At 32.5% G+C, this 18368-nt stretch overlaps 2 long non-coding RNA genes across 2 annotated transcripts in view; one reads left to right on the top strand and one right to left on the bottom strand.

Annotated features, from left to right (window-relative positions):
- Window positions 1–18368, bottom strand: part of LOC136273661 (uncharacterized) — an 86135-nt gene that overhangs the window by 8566 nt on the left and 59201 nt on the right. The window lies entirely within an intron of this gene.
- LOC136273334 (uncharacterized) lies at window positions 13547–16300 on the top strand. Its single transcript, XR_010711515.1, has 2 exons — window positions 13547–13686; window positions 15896–16300. It is a non-coding gene; the product is annotated as an uncharacterized lncRNA (long non-coding RNA).

Consider the following 18368-nt stretch of genomic DNA (forward strand, 5'->3'; position numbering starts at 1 on the left):
GATTTATAACATATTTTATTCGCTCGGAACTCACTCAGACAATTTTCAACATTATATATATTATCCTGGAACTTTCATCTCGCTTGCATTAATTAATGCAAATTCCCCGTAGACGTTTTATTTTTAGTAATGTACTCTAACCAGACAAGCTAGATGGGACGTTTTAAAGGAGAAATTTTGGGATTTTTCATACATTCGAATCGACTTCGTTTGAACGATGTAATACTTATAAATATCAAATAATTTATAGAAAAAAATGTGCGGCATGAAATTGGATGTATCTATTCAATACAATTCAATTCTTTATTTCTGTAAGCTTTACAGCTTATCGTAATAACATATGTATAACATGATATGGTAGTGTATTTATAGGAGAACTCGTGCACGTACAAAGATCAAATATTCCAATATGCACCGAAGGCTATTTCTGAATATATTAAATTCTATTTTGAATGTGATTTTAACACAAAAGCTAACTGAACGATGTTACTAACCTTCATAGCGTCCAAAAATTATTTGTTTTTTATATAAAAAAAAATAATAATGTATATTGGTACTACGACGGTAGCGATTGAAAAAAAATAAGACAAAAATTATATTGATAATTCTTTTAATAAAAAAATGTTTGTCTCTTGAAGTATTAAAATTATCGCTATTGTCGTATTCCACCAGGTCAACTCATTTATGCGCGGTCAATTAAAGAAACAAGACTAGTGAAAAATGTATTGGAGATATACAGGTAAAAGCAACGGAGTGACTGGATAACGCATAGAACTTGGAAAATGATTGGCTCAAGAGAAGATGCCAAAAAGAAAGTAAATGAGGCTAAATCATTAAGACTTAAAGAGATTCATCAAAAGGCATACAGTAAAATACAGAAGGAAATGAAGGTTTTACGCACAGATAAGAGAGCAAACAGAGATGAATTAGCAACAAAAGGAGAAGAGGCAGCCAAATGAGGAGAGCAAAGAAACCGTTACAACATAACAAAGGCAGTGAGTGGCAGGAATAGACCATCTCCAAATCTACCTGTCAAGGACAAAAGAGGAAAGTAGTTATGGTCAAAAGAGTTGGAAGAACGATGAACAGGTCATTTTGAGGAAATACTGAACAGGCCATCACCAACTCATGAACCTTATGTCAGTGATCTAGCAGCTGACCTGAACATCATCATAAAACAACCTAGAGATTGTCTCTGCAAGATAATCTCTAAAAAATGGAAAAGCTTCTGGACATGACAACTTAAATGCAGAATTATTCAATACAGGTAATTTCCTTACAGCCACACTTTTACCGCAATTTTTTTTTTATAAAATCCTGGAAAGAAAAAACATACCAGATTAATCGAATCATGGAGTCGTCATTACAATACCAAAGAAAGTCAACTTGGGTGACTGCAATAATTGGCGAGTTCTTTCCATCCTTCGTAAGATAAAGGCCAACAATTACCATCATAAGAATATCCATAGCTGTAGATGTCATACTGCGTAAAGAACAAGCAGGATATAGACCAGGGCGAGGATGTATAGATCAAATATTTTCACTAAGATTCATCATAATAAAATTTATTTAAGTTGAACTCTGTAAATTTGAATAAAATTATTTTCTTTTGTGGTAACGCCAATAAGAGTAAGGGGCGGGGCTTAAGGTTTTGTCGGTAAGTCGTGTTCGATATGTATTCCTTCTTGCGTTCAAACTTTGCAAGGGAAAGTTTAAAGTGTATGGTTGTGATAATCAGTGCTTATAAAGAAGGTTCTTATTGAGTATACCGGTATAATGGTAATGTGCACTTGAGCATATATGACAAGCTGCTCGTCAAATAAAAACTTGATTTGATGTTGAATATTGCAGAATATTGATGTTTAATACTGCAGATTCTGTGTGAGTGACTCTCTGTAATGCAGAACGCAAATGCCAATTTTTTTTTTTTTATTGTTTTTTGTTTTTGGGTTGTATTGATCTTGTTAAGAGCAAGCACAAAAGTAGAACAGTGTACAGAATGGCACCAGAAATTATATATTAGTTACATTTATTTTGCGAACAATGGAAGCCGAGATAAAAGAACAAAAGAGAAGCTAGGGCATACTCCAAAAGCTAGCCAGTGACAAAAATGGAGAACCCATGTTACTGCAATACACGCCAAAGGCGTCACGGGTAGTACGATTATTACAAATATTGTAAGTTAATATTTCGTCTCCGAAACAACTTGACTCCAGAATATAACAAATTCAATAGAAGCGATTTGGTGTTCAAAAGACCGAATCACCATTTTAGCTCAACATTTTCAATTTTAATGTTTAAGAATGTTAACTGTGGCGTTATCAATGCTTGACCAAAATCATTTGACTAGTTACAATCGAGATAAGCATATCAGAATGATCAGATTGCTTATTTTAAAAACGAAGAATTCTCTATCTTACTCGTATCCTGATTTCTAACATTAAAAATTTATTCAAACATTACACAGACTCAATTAACTTTTCTACCTTTAAAAAATGGTAAAACAATTTTCAAAATTCTGATACCAAACGTCCGTAATGAAATCGTGTCTAAGTCCCAAATCGTCTTAAAGTTGGGTCTGTCAGAGAACGATCTGCGTCACCAAAAAATATGTCTTCATTATGAAGACTAGGACAGAGACTCCGGCTTTCCTGCTAATCTGTTTCCGAAACAATAACCGAATCTGAAAAAGACTTAAAAAGACAGAACAGCTGAAAACACATGAATTATGTGTTTTACTCCAGATTTACCCATTGTATCATTAAGAAATATGAAATAACAGTTATTGTGACAGGTGATGAAGTACATAAGATTTCTTTCACATTCCTAATTGATGTAATTACGAGCTTCCGGAAATTTAAGGGCTGTACAAATCGAACTAATCTTATCGTTTATTTGTATCACGTGGGTTTTGATTGACGGTAATTGACACTTGCTGTATTCTACAAGATCTTCGCCCGACTACTGTCATCATGGAATACTAGGTAAAAGGGACTCTTTAAACGGAACACATTATCGCTTTCTCGATAGTTTATAAATAGTTTACCGATTTCAATTCATTTTAAAATAAACAGACATGAATATGTCAAATAACCCCTCAAAGGGCCTCAAGTACAAAATGAACTTAGGTTGCAGCAATTCCTGTGATAAAAACGCAAAATACATGCTGAAAAAATAATAATTCTAATTATTCTGAAAACTTGAAACAATAATTACCTGGGAGAAGTAAAAAATACATAATTCTATCGGCAAATCTGTCCAGGTAAATCTTCACAAGTCTTACATGCATGCAGTAAATACGCGTGCGTATAGAAGGCGTAACCCCGTAACTCGTTGCGATGTTTATATTTATGGGTTTTACATAATTATTTATTTTAATGAAATAATTAGATTGATTTCATGGAAAAATTTGAAATTTTCTGAAAGTTTATACATTTATGAGAAGTACAAAAATACCGAACCCGATCGGAACATTTTTTACCGTCGGTTTTCTAATAATATATAAAATGCCCCGTACTGTCGCTTTAATATAAAGAAAAGTTTTATGGGGAAAATTTGCACATTATATTTGGTATTATTTGCATAGTCTTAAAATAATAAAGCAAATATTCTATGTTATGAATCACCTTCATAAAACAGGAAAGTTAAAATTGGAGAGATTCGGTATACCCAGTAAATAAAGTAAAAAGGAGTTAGCTGTCAGGTGATCTTATTTTTAATTGGTCGTTTAAGTGAGGGAGCCGAGGCATCAAAATAAACATGAAACAAAGAAAACAAAGATATAAAAAAGTATCTACTACACAATTCATTGGAAACGAACACCCACTTTAAGATACTTATGTTCCAAGAACTCCTCGATAACCTCTACACCACGGATTCACATGAATAACAACCTCAATTTAGTATTGCGCAAACAATATTCGGTCTTTGCAATTTGTTGATCATTTTGAAAATTGAAGGAAGAAAACTTGCTTTTAACTAAAGAGTGGGTCATGGTACCATTTTATTTTAAATTGAAAAAGATAATTACATGTTTTGTCAGTATACGTCCTTTAAAAATTGGCATGATGGCCCACGCTTTAAAAAACTATAATATAAACATCCGATTTCATTAGCATTTTGTTGCTCAATTAGCATGTACAGATGTTGATGTCTCAATATCATTAAAACTTGAGGTCAATTTTTTAAGGTTTTGGCAATAATGAATGTAAATGATTACATATGCTTAATAAATGTAACAAAAGTGATATTTGTAAGAAAGAAATGTGGGTTTTTCAAATGGATTTCAGTGGGTTAATGCCCCACATTTGATGAAGATGCGTAAAACGGCCATGACTATGGGATATTTGAAGACAGTATATTTACTTCAGCAAAATCAAAAGGAATACAACCTGTAGATACAAGAAATCTAACAGAAAAAAAGGTGAATCTGACAGAAAGATTTTAATTTCAACATATTTTTTATTGAAAAAATAAGAATTTGCACATGATACAACTTGACGGAATAACAAAAAAAAAACAAAACAAAAAAATAAACCAACAAAAAAAACACACACACAAAAAAAAACACACCCCACCAAAAAAAAACCCCCAACAACAAACAAACAAAACTTGGTTAATGTCCTCTAAATCCCATTACAAACAGTCTGTTGAGGCACGGAGGAACAGTGCAAGAACGATCATCGTATTTTTTTTATTTTACTGATGACTGCAAAATTATGGGATTACACATTTATAATTAAATAAATCTGTTTCATCTTTTAATTAAACAAATCACTTTAAAACGGTCAAATGACAATTTCCGAAAATTAATACTGAGCGCTGGGTAAATCGGAATAATGCAATTGACATTTGACATCAATTCGACAAAAATAATGAACCAACTTAGCATGTACCTATAGATTTTGACAAAAAAATCAATTGAATCGATTGTTTTTGATAAATAAACAGGAAGAGATAAAAAAGGAGCTCCTTCATAAAAAGACATTTGTCTCGCATATCTACTTAAACTATAGAGTTTTTGATAAATTCCAATTTCGAGCTCTTCCTTCCTCAAATGAATTTTAGACACAAATGACCCCCCCCCCCCCCCCCAAAACAAAAAAAAGACCGCTGGGTTTTCCATATATTCTTTCTCACAAATTTGCATGCTAAATTAATAAATTTTCATCTTTAATCGATTGATTTATTTGCGACGCACATAAGAAGATATGGCTGTTAAATATTTGCTGCTTTGCGTGGTATTTGCTGCATATATTCTAGGTAAGACTTGTCGAACGTTTGTCAAAAACTATAAAAATGTAGTAGTTACCACATATAATAATGTTGATTATGTGCAGATACCCGATGGGTGTTTTCATAATGACACGAGGGAGCGTAGCTCCTGAGTATTGTTATGACCACGCCCATCGAGTATGTAGTAGTTACCCCATATAATATTGTTAGTTATGTGCAGATACCCGATGGGCGTGGTCATAATGACATAGGGAGCGTAGCTCCCTCGTGTCGTTATTACCACGCCCATCGGATATCTGCACACAATCAACAATATTATATGGGGTAAGTTACCTGTACCATAGTTAACGATTATTCATTGTATCTTATTATTATAGTAATATCGGGAGTGCACTTGCCTCTAAACAATACGGTGCCAATGCGCTGGCCTTTATATATGTACAATGTACTTCGCGTGAATTTCCAAAATGACTTTCTTTCCCGACAAAGATTAATTATTCTTCATTAAAAAAAAATCATAGTTATAATGACTAGATCGACTTCTCATTGTTATATTTTTATTTCATATTCATTCATTTTCCGACTTATAGTATCAATATTTGCTTTAAAGAATTAAATTTAGTAACACAATTTCATATGAACGAACCCTAAATTGTGCAATGCTTCTGTTTGAACAATTGAAATTAAATTTTAATTGATGAAGGTGATGATTTTTCAAAATCTTATTTGATACTCTGTATCAATGTATGTTTTTTAAAAGTGGCAGAAAAATCACGTACATATATAATTTAAACAAAATCAATAAGCAAAAAAAAAAATTATTTGAGAAATGCATATCGCGAACCCGTTAATGGTTAATGTCAAATTCGATTGGCTACCGCTATTCACTCTGTCCACAAAACACGTTTTCTATTCAAACGCTTTCCTATCACGTGACTGACTTTCTGTAAAACCTTTACACAGGGTACCCCTATTTCATTTAACACGCGTTTCTCTACTGTCTGCACACATGGAGAGAAATATCAAAATAGAGTCATTCTGACAAAGCCATTGCCGATATTGTCTTGTCTTGAGCTAAAAATGAGATTTATTCGACGAACTAAGTTAGTCGAGTCATTTATCCGTGTTGAGTTTTTGGCAGTTTTGATCTGGAAGAACCTCTTACTGTGGAGTATTATGGAAGCGCTAAAAACAACTTTGTTGATGTTTTTACTCGAGATAGTGGGCGGAGTTAAAAAACGGTGTGGGGTATGTACATATAACCAACACTTTTAACAATAGAAAACTCGCCAAGCTATGGTACAATTGCACATAATCAACAAAATCATATGGGGTAAGTTACTTGTACCATAGCTTACAAAGTTGTTTTTAGCGCTTTTATATTACTCCGCAGTAAGAGCTTCCTCCAGATCGAAATTGCCAAAACTCAACACCGATTAGTTTACAAGTTAACCTCTGGGACCCCATCGTGAATTATGATTTCAGAATACTGTTTTCGCAAGATTGAATTGACGCTATATCAAAATATCCAAACGTTGTACTATTTGGGCCTTTTTCTGTTGCGAATATCATGGTTTTAACAAAATTTACAGGCAAATCATAAAGCTTTATCAGAAAGATTCCAATAACATATGCAGTTCCCGCAGATAGATTTTGTAAAAGCATCTTTTCTGTGTTTTTAAAAGGTACTCTTTTCTAAAACTAATTCAATTTCTAGAATGTTTTGCGTTGAGTGTGGTATGAATCGATTTAGTGGTTCTGGACAAAATGCTAAATTGATGCTTAGTTTTTAGAGAGACAGGCATACGACTGATCATATACAATCTGAAGAGGTCACTAGCGCTAGTAGAACACCTATGCGAAAAAAGCTTTACTCTTTATCCAGTGTCTAGTAGTATTATAATTGTATTTACTACCAGAAACTTTTTAAATATTTCCATGTGAACAACTTTAGGATACTTTTTGAAAAAATTGTAATTAAGATTTTGTTAACATTTTTTCATAAAATCGGACCAAACGAACCTTGCTGATTCCTGAAACATAGATACCGTATCGCTAATTGTTTTGGCGGGTATTTAGTTTTTGCCTAATTTAGCGATTTATAAAAATTCACTAAATTAAAATTTACGAAACTTGAATACTTCTGTTAGGATTTTTTGGCAAACATGTAGCTTAAGGGTTTACTTTTTAAATGCATTTTCTAGAGGCTGCGAGATAGAAACATTGCATTTTTTTTTTTTTACATCAAAACAATGTCATAGAATAATACATTTATTCATTATCATTATTTGATTAAGCAAAACTTATATAAAATTACTATAAATCAAAATTTTATCCGCCAAAATTAATAAAATACATTGTTGGCCCAAATCTGCCAAGTCTGTGACCCACACAAAAATCCCGAGCATAACGGTAGATGATCAGCTCTGATTTCTTAATTTCAGGTACAGAGACCCTTAAAGTTAGAGTAGCAACTGGGTGAGTTAAATTCACATTCATTTGATACAATTCAATCTAACAATAAAATGTTTTGTTTGGTGTATCATGCGGGTATGAAGGAAGCAAATGTTGAGGAAAAAAACAACAGAAACCATGTGTGTGTCAGAATCCACGTATCTCTTTACAGAAAATTCAACCAGATCTTCAAAAATTTGATGCTTAGATTAGCTTGTGCTAGTCAGTGAAGTTTCTGCTCTCAATTTGCTTAGAGAGACAGTACAGCGCATCTTATTAAAAAACGGACTTGAAAAATTTTCTGATGGGGTTCGGTATTTTTGTACTAATCATAAATGTATAAACTTTCAGAAAATTACAAATTTCTCCATGAAATCAAATAAAATATCCTGTTACGGGATTTATCACTGGACACACATATGAAATATTCTTACGTGGGTAAGGTAGCGTAAGGTCTAATGGAATTTTAACTGATAAGTTATAATTGTGAGATTAATTAAACAGGTCGGGTACACTACCTTATATGGATAGCATTACTTAACACGTGACAATATTTTCGTCAAACAGATTCTCCAATCCAGTGAATGAGTTGCAATGCATGACGGTCTACAACGTGTTTACGATTCAACAGACGCACGTGGTTTTTGTCTGTTTTATTCACAATATTTAATTGCTTGCCGGAATGTTTGTACATCTTGATTTTTACTTTAGAAGGTAAAAAAGGAAAGATTACGTACCATTAACTTTGTTCCATGCTCTCATTGAAAAATACTGTTGTTTTAGTTGATCAATTGTTGCTTCCAAAATGATCAGTATCAAACGACTGACAAGCATACGCATACAAGTACAAACAGGTTTTGATAAGAAAAAACTGCACAGTTGTGTATTGGTGACTTTATCATTGTGCACTAGAAATAAATACAGGTAACTGTACATTTTTAACATACGTGAATAGCCACGGTAGTCAAAATGCACAAATATACAAACGCAGAAGCGCAAGCTGTGCAGCATATAGTATTTTGTCCGTTAAGCATTCTGATGAATGTCCCTGAAGAAAATATCAACGCGCATTCTAATAATGTTGTCTTAAATATGGGATATCACGTGAAAAAACGACACTCACTGCTTCTAATTCTATAGGACGTACCTCTCTTTTGAACATTGACAATGGGGTATTTAAATAGGTTGATATAAGTCCTCATATGCAATATTTTTTGAATGTGAGCATAGAAATTGAAGTTCAGACATAATTGTCCAGATTAATTTCATAAATTCTGAAAAATCATTCAAAATGAGTTTCCAAAGGACAATTCAAAATGGTATATATTTTCAATACGCTTTGTATACACTGAAACTTGTAGTAGCCCACAGTGCCTTGCAACTCATTCACCTGATTGGCTTGTCGATAAAAGTAAACGGATGGCTAATTTAGTATGCAAATTTATGCCGACGTCACAAAATATAGTGGTCTCGACCTGTTAAAAACCGACTATCATTTTAGATAAACAAGCCCGAAATAGCAAAAATGAAAGAAAGGTGGTGGACACGCTTTGGCGGATCCAAGTCAGGAATAATCTCGATCAAAATATATTGTTGTTATAAAAAAATATTTAGAGAATATTTAAATAAGGAATAAGGAATCAGTCTTTGAGTATTATAAGGTGATAATTTTGGTCGGGGCGTGATCAAATCCAATAAAGCCCGAAGGGCTTTATGATAGATTTGATCACGCCCCGACCGAAATTATCACCTCATAATATTCAAAGACTGATTCCTTATTACTTAGTTTAAACAATATTTATTTAGTGAATTTCATCATACATATTATAATAACAGTACACAGAAGATTGAGAAACAAGCCAAAAGGCTTATGTTAATCTCGCTCTCGTCATTTAACAAATGAGAGGTGGGTAAAATTTTCAATTACTATAACATTGCACATAAACATTGATTAGGAAAAATGTAGGAGAAAGAAAAAAGAAAATGAATGGGGAGAAAAGAATAGCTGGAATTGAGTATTGGGACAGTTGTATCAAACCAATAGATAATGTCTATACTAATAGACTAAGGTTACTTAAACATGTATTAATATTGAACCATAATGTTGTTTAGTAGCTCTAAATAAACATTTTATATCTGTGAACATACAGGTACATACAAATATGGTATTTAATGTAATACAGTAGTTATAGTACAACAACAGGTGAACTCAGAACCTATTACAGGTACATACAAATATGTTATTTAATGTAATACAGTAGTTATAGTAAAACAACAGGTGAACTCAGAACCTTTTACTTTCAACAAGGACAAGGTAAAAAATATTGTTGTTTTCACAATTGTATCAAACCAATAGATAATGTCTATACTAATAAACTAAGGTTACTTAAACATGTATTAATATTGAACCATAATGTTGCTTAGTAGCTCTAAATAAGCGTTATATATCTGTGAACATACAGGTACATACAAATATGTTATTTAATGTACTACAGTAGTTATAGTTAAACAACAGGTGAACTCAGAACCTTTTACTTTCAACAAGAAATTTCTGGACAAGGTAAAAAATATTATTGTTTTCACTTTCAGATAAATTAGCGTTACCATATAACAGTAATTCAACATTAAGAAAATATGGAAGTGTCAGGATTGTATTGATCCTAACTCTGGAATATGTATTACAGTGTAGTAAAAAATGGTCAGTACTTTCAACTTCGCCGCAAGTACAAAGAGGCGAGTTGATTAACTTTCTTTGAAACAAATGAAGATTAAGACCACTACATTCTAGTCTTAGTTTGGAGTGAAGAGTTTGGCCTATTTTGGTACCTAAATAAAAATAATTTGGGATTTTAATCCTACTGGGATGTAAGTATGTCTTAAAGCAATGTAATGAAGGATTTGATTGCACATTTTGGGGTAAAGCATTCCATTGTCTTATTGTAGCTGGGAAGAATGAATTAAAATAAAGCTTAGTTCTTGTATTGATTTCTCGCAGTGGGTGCATTGTTCTTGTATTGTAGTTATGTCCTTGAGTTTTTTGTGATTGGATGATAGAAGATAAGTAATTAGGAGCCATATTGTGAAATATTTTGTGAAGTTGAATAAGACGATGATTTTCCCTACGTTTCGATAATGGTTCCCATCCCGTTTCTTTATATAACAGATGCCTGGATGCCAGCCTATTCCCTCCCGTAACTATTCTGGCTGCTTCCAATTGTATACTTTCAATCTTATTGACCAAGTATTCTGGTATGTTGTCCCATATAATGTCTATATATTCTAAGACTGGTCTTACAAAAGAAAAATACAGTTTTTGCAAAGATTTCCTAACAAGAATATACTTGAGTCTTCGCATCATACCAAGGCGCGAATATGCTTTTTTAATTGTTTCATCTACATGTAAATTCCAAGACAAATTACTACTAAGAATAACTCCTAAGTGTTTATGGGTTTCTACTTCTTTCAGGTGAACATCATTAAATATTAGGGAGGGATGGAAGGGTTTCTTGACTTTATTAGATATGGTTAGACATTCCGTTTTGGTTGGGTTAAAAGACACAAGCCACTGTTTTGACCATTTATGTATTTTTTCAAGGTCTTTATTTAATAAACATGCTGAAGTATCAGCATTATCAACAACAATATAAAGAGATGTATCGTCAGCAAATAATTTGACCATACATTTAATATTGGTGACCAAGTCATTTATATATATAAGGAAAAGTAAAGGACCAAGTATGCTACCTTGGGGTACCCCAGCCTTAATATGGCCAATGTTTGACTTGCTACCATTGATTACGACATACTGTTTTCTATCATGTAAGTAATTTCAAAACCATTCGAGTAATTCTCCTCGAACGCCAATTTTTTCAAGCTTGTACAGTAGACCAATGTGCCGTACTTTGTCAAAAGCCTTGCTTATATCGAAAAATACAACTCTAACTTCTTTACCCTGATCGACTGCTTTGTAAAAATCACTAGTTATACTTAATAACTGATTGACCGTACAATCATTTGGTCTAAAGCCAGATTGGTGCTGTGTAAGAATATCGTTGGTGAGAATGAATTACTTATTTATTTTTTTTATTTTACTTATTTTAATTACTTATATTTATATAATTTTAAACCATCTTACGATTAAATAAGCAAACCCCGCTGGCACCTTAATTTGGATTTATCAGTTATATAGTACAAAATCGATACGTAGTGTTACCACAGGCAAAGACACAGGATAATGTAAATATAAGTTAAGATTTGACAAATGTTGAATAAATAAAATATGTTAATTCGTTTCTTTAGTGGGCGATGTTAGTTTTGATACTCATTCGCTTGCGAAGTACGACCTCTGGTAAGAGAATGGGCTAGAACTTTCCAAAACGTAGTAACCAAGAACGCAGATTGACTAATTAACGAAAAGTGTAGGACAAGTTCATCATGCATCGCGGGCAGATACCTTAGATCGGAATTTGATCAATATAAAAAGTTAATAAAAAATGGAACAATTAATGCAATTTTAGTATCAATGGGAAGGACTTTCCATAACGGGGTGCATGCCCAGAAACGGGTTGACTAAATGCATAAACGGGGATGTTAAATGGGAAGTTCCCCTTCCTCCAGATTGTTTTTCAAAAAAAGCCTTTTATCTGAAATTCTTATTTGGGACAGTAATAGAAATTATATTAAAAATAGACCTAAAGAACCAAATTTAGAGAGAGACACGAAATACCCTTTCACTGGTTTGAAATATATACAATAAAAAGGTAATTTTTACCAGTCAGCTGCAACAAACAGAATTAAGCCCATATATATATATATATATATATATATATATATATATATATATATATACATATATATATATATATATATATATATATATATATATATATATATATATATATATATATATATAATCTATTCTAGTTTAGATTTTTTCATCCTAGTCCGCTCCTTTAAATATTCAACAATGCAATTTATTTTTTTTATTCAATTTTCAAGAATAAGATAAGGAAAAAATCAGACAAAGTATAAACAAAAATGAGCAAAAAAAAAATGGTTTAACATATTAAGCATTATATCATAATAATGTGTAGCGTGTTAATTCCCGCGCTTGCGCTGGCTATCATCTAGTTTACTATAAACGAAACACATGTTAGGCCCCTGGAGAGGTAATTTGACATATTTTTGTCTGTTCATTTTAAAGTGGACTGAAATTGGTCGACCATTTATAAACTACATGTGTATCGAGAAAGTGATGATGTGTTCCGTTTAGAGAGTCCGTTTTACCTCGTTTTCCATGATAACCGTAGATGGGCGAAGATCTTGTAGCATTCAGCAAGTGTCAGTTACTGTCAATCAAAATCCACGTGGTACAAATGAACGATATAAGATTTATCCGGTTTGTTGATCAGTTGTACGAACCTTAAATTTTCGGAAGCTCATAATCATATCAATTAGGAATGTGAAAGGAAATTTTATGTACTTCAACTGTCACAATCAACGTTATTTCATATTTCTTAATGATATAATGGGTAAATCTGTACTAAAACACAATGTGTTTTCAGCTGTTCTGTCTCTCTAAGTTACGATAGATCGCAAAATAACCCACACAACGTCAATATTTGGAACAGTCGAGCGATGTAAACATACGCAGTTAAAACCAAATAATAAAACGACACCTATATAATATCACAATGTACAAAATTAAAGAACGATAATTACAATGATACATTACATTGATAAGAAAGGTCTCTTTCAGAAAGTCCATAAAGAGGAAGTCCATAACACATCTCTAAATAAATTGAACGTCGCACTGTTTTTTTTTACTTAGAGGTGGAGGTGGTGGAGGTGGCGGAGGAGGAGGTATATATGTAATCATTGTCCTCATTATCATTGGATCAATCATAGCTGTTCTGGTCCTGATCTGTCGTATATGGTTTTGTTGTTCTAAATGTTGTCCTTGCGAAAACCAACAAGCAGGAAACGATATCGATTCAGGTACGTATAATGTTGTTATGTTGTAAATTTTGTATTTACTGCCACCCGTTAAATTAAAAATTTACAACATGACAATGTGATTATTATTAGATTAAAGGACTGCATTGTCATTTGATGTAAAAAAAAAAAAAAACGGGATTTTGTTTTCAAATTTTTATGTTTATATTTCAAGTAGAGTGTTCTTTTCAACGGAAGCTTTGTCCTATCATAGACTGATTGGGTGACTTATTACCACAGTATGCAATGCACATAAGAAGGCTGCCAATGACCTCTATTCAAATTATATAGTACCTCCCTAAAACAAAAGCACAAAGTTAATATATTAAAACAAACTGTAATTGTTTGTTTGTTACACTTACAGTGGTCATCAAGGCTTTTGAATTGGTATTTCCAGTAGTTTTTTTTTTAAGTTTATAGAAAATCAGTAGATAATCTTAAGTAGAAAATACCAGTATTTACCACTGGGAGATAGGGATTATTTCAAAATGCCGAATCATCCAAAGTTGTAGAGTTGAAAATGTTTAAAAATTTAAAAGTGCCTTATTGTCGGTCTATTTCCACCGTTTATAAACCCATCTTCAAAATGCCGAATCATCCAAAGTTGTTGAGTTGAAAATGTTTTAAAATATAAAAGTGCCTTATTGTCAGCCTATTTCCACCGTTTATAAACCCATCTTCTTTTTTAAGTTTTGTGACAGTGGAAGCGGAACATTATAAAATGTCCAAGTTAACTTTTTGTCTTTTCAGTGGACTTTTAAACCATGTTGGATTTAATTATTTTAGTGGGAATTTCTTTTTTTTAACAACAGTTATCATAATGGAAATAAAAAATTGAATTATTTGAATAACATATGTCTTTGACAGAACAATGAATACTTTCATTTATCTCATACGTGTGGTGTATACTACCGGTGTGATAAACTTTTGCTATATCAAACAGGTGATGCTTCATCAAATACTTCTGGTCCGAACTATTTTTGACGCAGCCCCTCGCTTAAACGCTTCAGTGATATATTTTCGAAGATTTGCTATAGTACTTTCAACAAAACTATATCTACTGCCAAAAACTGATATAAAATGGATTTTGTCAAAGATTTATATTACAAATATGAAGGAAAACACATAACTGTGTAGCATAGGCGTCGGAACCGGAGGGGGGTGGGCGTTATAAGGAGGGTAGATTTTTTTTGGCTAGCCAATTGGCTAGCCAAGATATTTGATAAGTTTAGCTCCCCACCCCACTTTTAATTTGCATCTGACTCCACTGTGTAGTTAGGTTATAAAAATGCAAATCCCGTTAATAGGCCCCCTAGCTATCAAGGAGTTCATCCTGCCGACGCGATGAAAACATTAACAGAATGCTTACCGAAATAATGTTTCTTAAAACTTTTGTTCCGCCACCAGCATCCTTATTCAATATTTTCCGAATTATTAAGCTAGTGTTTGTTTTATAAAAGATTAACAACTGTTCCACGTTCGAGTGTATTCAAACTCACCAGCATTTGCAACTTTATGTATGTCGACAAACTTGATCATCCGGTCATCTGATCAGTTTTTCCATTTAATCAGGTGATTAAACTCTAAGAAAAATTATTTAGACCTAAAAAATTAGTTCAAGGTTTATTTCAATAAAACTTTACATTAAAACAGTTAGAATTATCTCCGAAATGACGTACTAAATTGTATTGCGCAAGGTCACAATAACCGCATTACACAACGTTGCATCGTTGTTTTTAATATTTGAAAAAAAATCAATTTTGTTGATATAAGGGCCTGTCTCAAAAGCTTTTTGATATAAATCAAATAATATGAAATAAAAAGGACATCTCTATAGTTGTGTGATTTTATATTTGCTCTATCCAACTCGTTGAAATGGTTATATTCGTTCGGCAAGCCTCGCGAAAATATACACCATTTCAGCTCGTTGGATAAAGCAAATATAAAATCACACAATATAGATATCCTCTATTTATCAATCAAATATATTTATAATTTTCGGATGGATAACTCATGCAAATGTTGTAGTTAATGCTATTAATAGAGGTGCATTTGGTTTAGCATATTAAGATCTTTCTATACTGTAACATTGCAAAATTGTATAAAGTTTAAGTAAATCAGTAGATTATAAAAGATTTTTATGTTAGTTTGTACATCTAGCTTAAATATAGTTGAGAGATTCCAAATCATTTATTGTAAAAACATTATACAGATCTAGACCAGGCTATGATTGTCGCCTACCTTCGAGCCCAGCAATACAACGAACAATTCACTGCAGATGGGCAAATTGGACACTGCGAACAAATGGGATCCTCTCAGCTTAAATTAGACACTCTTAGCCAAATGACGTTAAATAACGCCGATGACTCAAAAGAAACGACAGCAACATCAGATATAGAAAGTAGACCTTGGGAACAGGTGGGATCTCCTCAGCTAAAATTGGACACACGTAGCACCTCGGCGTTAAAGGACGTCACAGAAACACCAAAAAACCCAATGATATCAGATGAACTAAGTCAACTTCAGGAACAGATGATGGCTCTTCAGCTTGAATCAGACACTATTAGTACGACTACGCCATATGACGCTAACATCAAGGAGGAAACGTCAATAACATTATATCAATAAAAAAAAATAGATTTCACACAGCCATATCTTACGTTGCATGTTGACCCTTTCTAAAGGGATTCTATACAACTCAAAACAAGGGAATGACCATACAATATCAAGCGAAACGACTGGGCGAGAAACACAAATAGATACAATCAATTAAATTATAATAAGATAGGCAAATAATGCGTAGATTAGTGTAACTGTTGCACAGGAATCTCTCTCTCTCTCTTTCTCTCTCTCTCTCTCTCTCTCTCTCTCTCTCTCTCTCTCTCTCTCTCTCTCTCCTTACAACATATTGGAATTAAATCTTTATTATTGTTTCCGTTAGGTTTTGACAGCTGCATGCTCCGATTTTAAACAATATCCGCCTTCTTTACACAATCGAATACCCGCACTGTAAGAACACTCCAGTACCGGTAGATACAAAGATTATGTTCATTTTTATTTTGTGCCCACGTTAAATAAAGAAAAGTATAATAATGAAACTTGTGTATCATTAACAAGTTTATGATTATTGTGTATAAATTATTGCTTGTGTACTATTATAGCCCCACTTTTTTTACCCATTTGTTTAAAAAACCTTAAATTATCATGTTATGTTCTAGTATTTAGACTTGCATGCAAATAGTTGAATTGTTTGTAAATATATATGCTGTGTATTTTTACCTGTTGGTTGAATTTCAATATATGTCTCACAAATTTTACTAATTTACCCTATGGGAAAAAAAATAAAATTAAACAGAATGATGTAAAACAATATGAAAATTGTATATCCATTGTATATCTATTTCAATTAAAATATGAATTGTTCTATCCACCATGATTGTGCATGTTACATCTGTTTCTTATACATTACCCGAATATTTGTAATTAATACTGCTTTATTGTGCGTTTAATTTGTGTTTCATGGCCTTAACTTGAAAAATAACTATAAACCATAATTTATGCCAAAACATGGGTAAGAAACAACGTTGGAGGGTATTGGCATACAAAGCCGAAGATTATATATATTAACGAAAATCTTTTAAGAATGACATTTTATGCTGTTTGATGCAATATATGTTGCTTGTAAACCCATAACATTGGTGTTTCTGTCTTTTACCGATTATAATAATGAGGTCAGTGATGCAAATTTATAGAATTTCAGGATTTGTAGCAACACAGAGAAGCCATATTTATTCCAGTAATTATTTAGATCTTATCGATATTATAGCAGCGACTTGCACAAAAAATTGTTAATCTTTTGTACTTAAGTCTCCGGTCATATCCGCTCATTACTATTTGTACAGTGATCTCAGGTATTCTGACTCACCTTTTAAAACATGGCTATAAATTAGATTATAAAGAAGTTCAACATTGGTTGATTTGTGAACACGGAGCGAAAAGTTTGTCAGATTTCTTTAAGCGACTTTTACTAGAGACTTATGAAGCTATGTTTTAAAATCTATTATGTTGTTCAAATGCTACTTAATCTCGCCAATACTAGGTTTTGCTGTTAAAAAGGAAATTAACACAAATCTAAAGATTGTATATGTCATTAAAAGATGAAACAATGGAAACTAAATGCATAAAATGAAAGGGGATCAGACCAAAAGCCGTAATCACAATACAAAATTAAACTATGCTGGTCTCCTAAATGTACAGATCAACAATATATGATAAAGTAAGTATACAATGTTATATGTGAAGTAACAGAAAAAAGATAACACCAAGCAATACAAACTATGTTGCTAGTTCCGGTTATTTTGTTTCCTTTATCAGGTGTTTATCAATTTGAAGTTTGACTTATTGACTTAGATTCTATAATACAGCATAGCATTGTCATATCACTAACAAAAAAAAACCCACAAAAAAAAACAAATATTACTCACCACGTGTGAGGTGTCTGTGTTTCTTTTTATGTGTACATACGTGATTTATACTGAAGGTTAATGGTGTGTGAAAAAAGATTAGATCAGATCTACAATTTTAGGGTGTACAGTCCTCAAAAGCTTAAAAATGTGTATACACTTCAATTTTTTGTTTAGGCTTTTCCGAAAATTTCTTTTTTATATTTTGTTAGTGATGAATGT

The sequence above is a fragment of the Magallana gigas genome, chromosome 3 (genome assembly GCF_963853765.1).
Source record: "Magallana gigas chromosome 3, xbMagGiga1.1, whole genome shotgun sequence".
In the NCBI taxonomy this organism is placed as follows: Eukaryota; Metazoa; Mollusca; class Bivalvia; order Ostreida; family Ostreidae; genus Magallana; species Magallana gigas.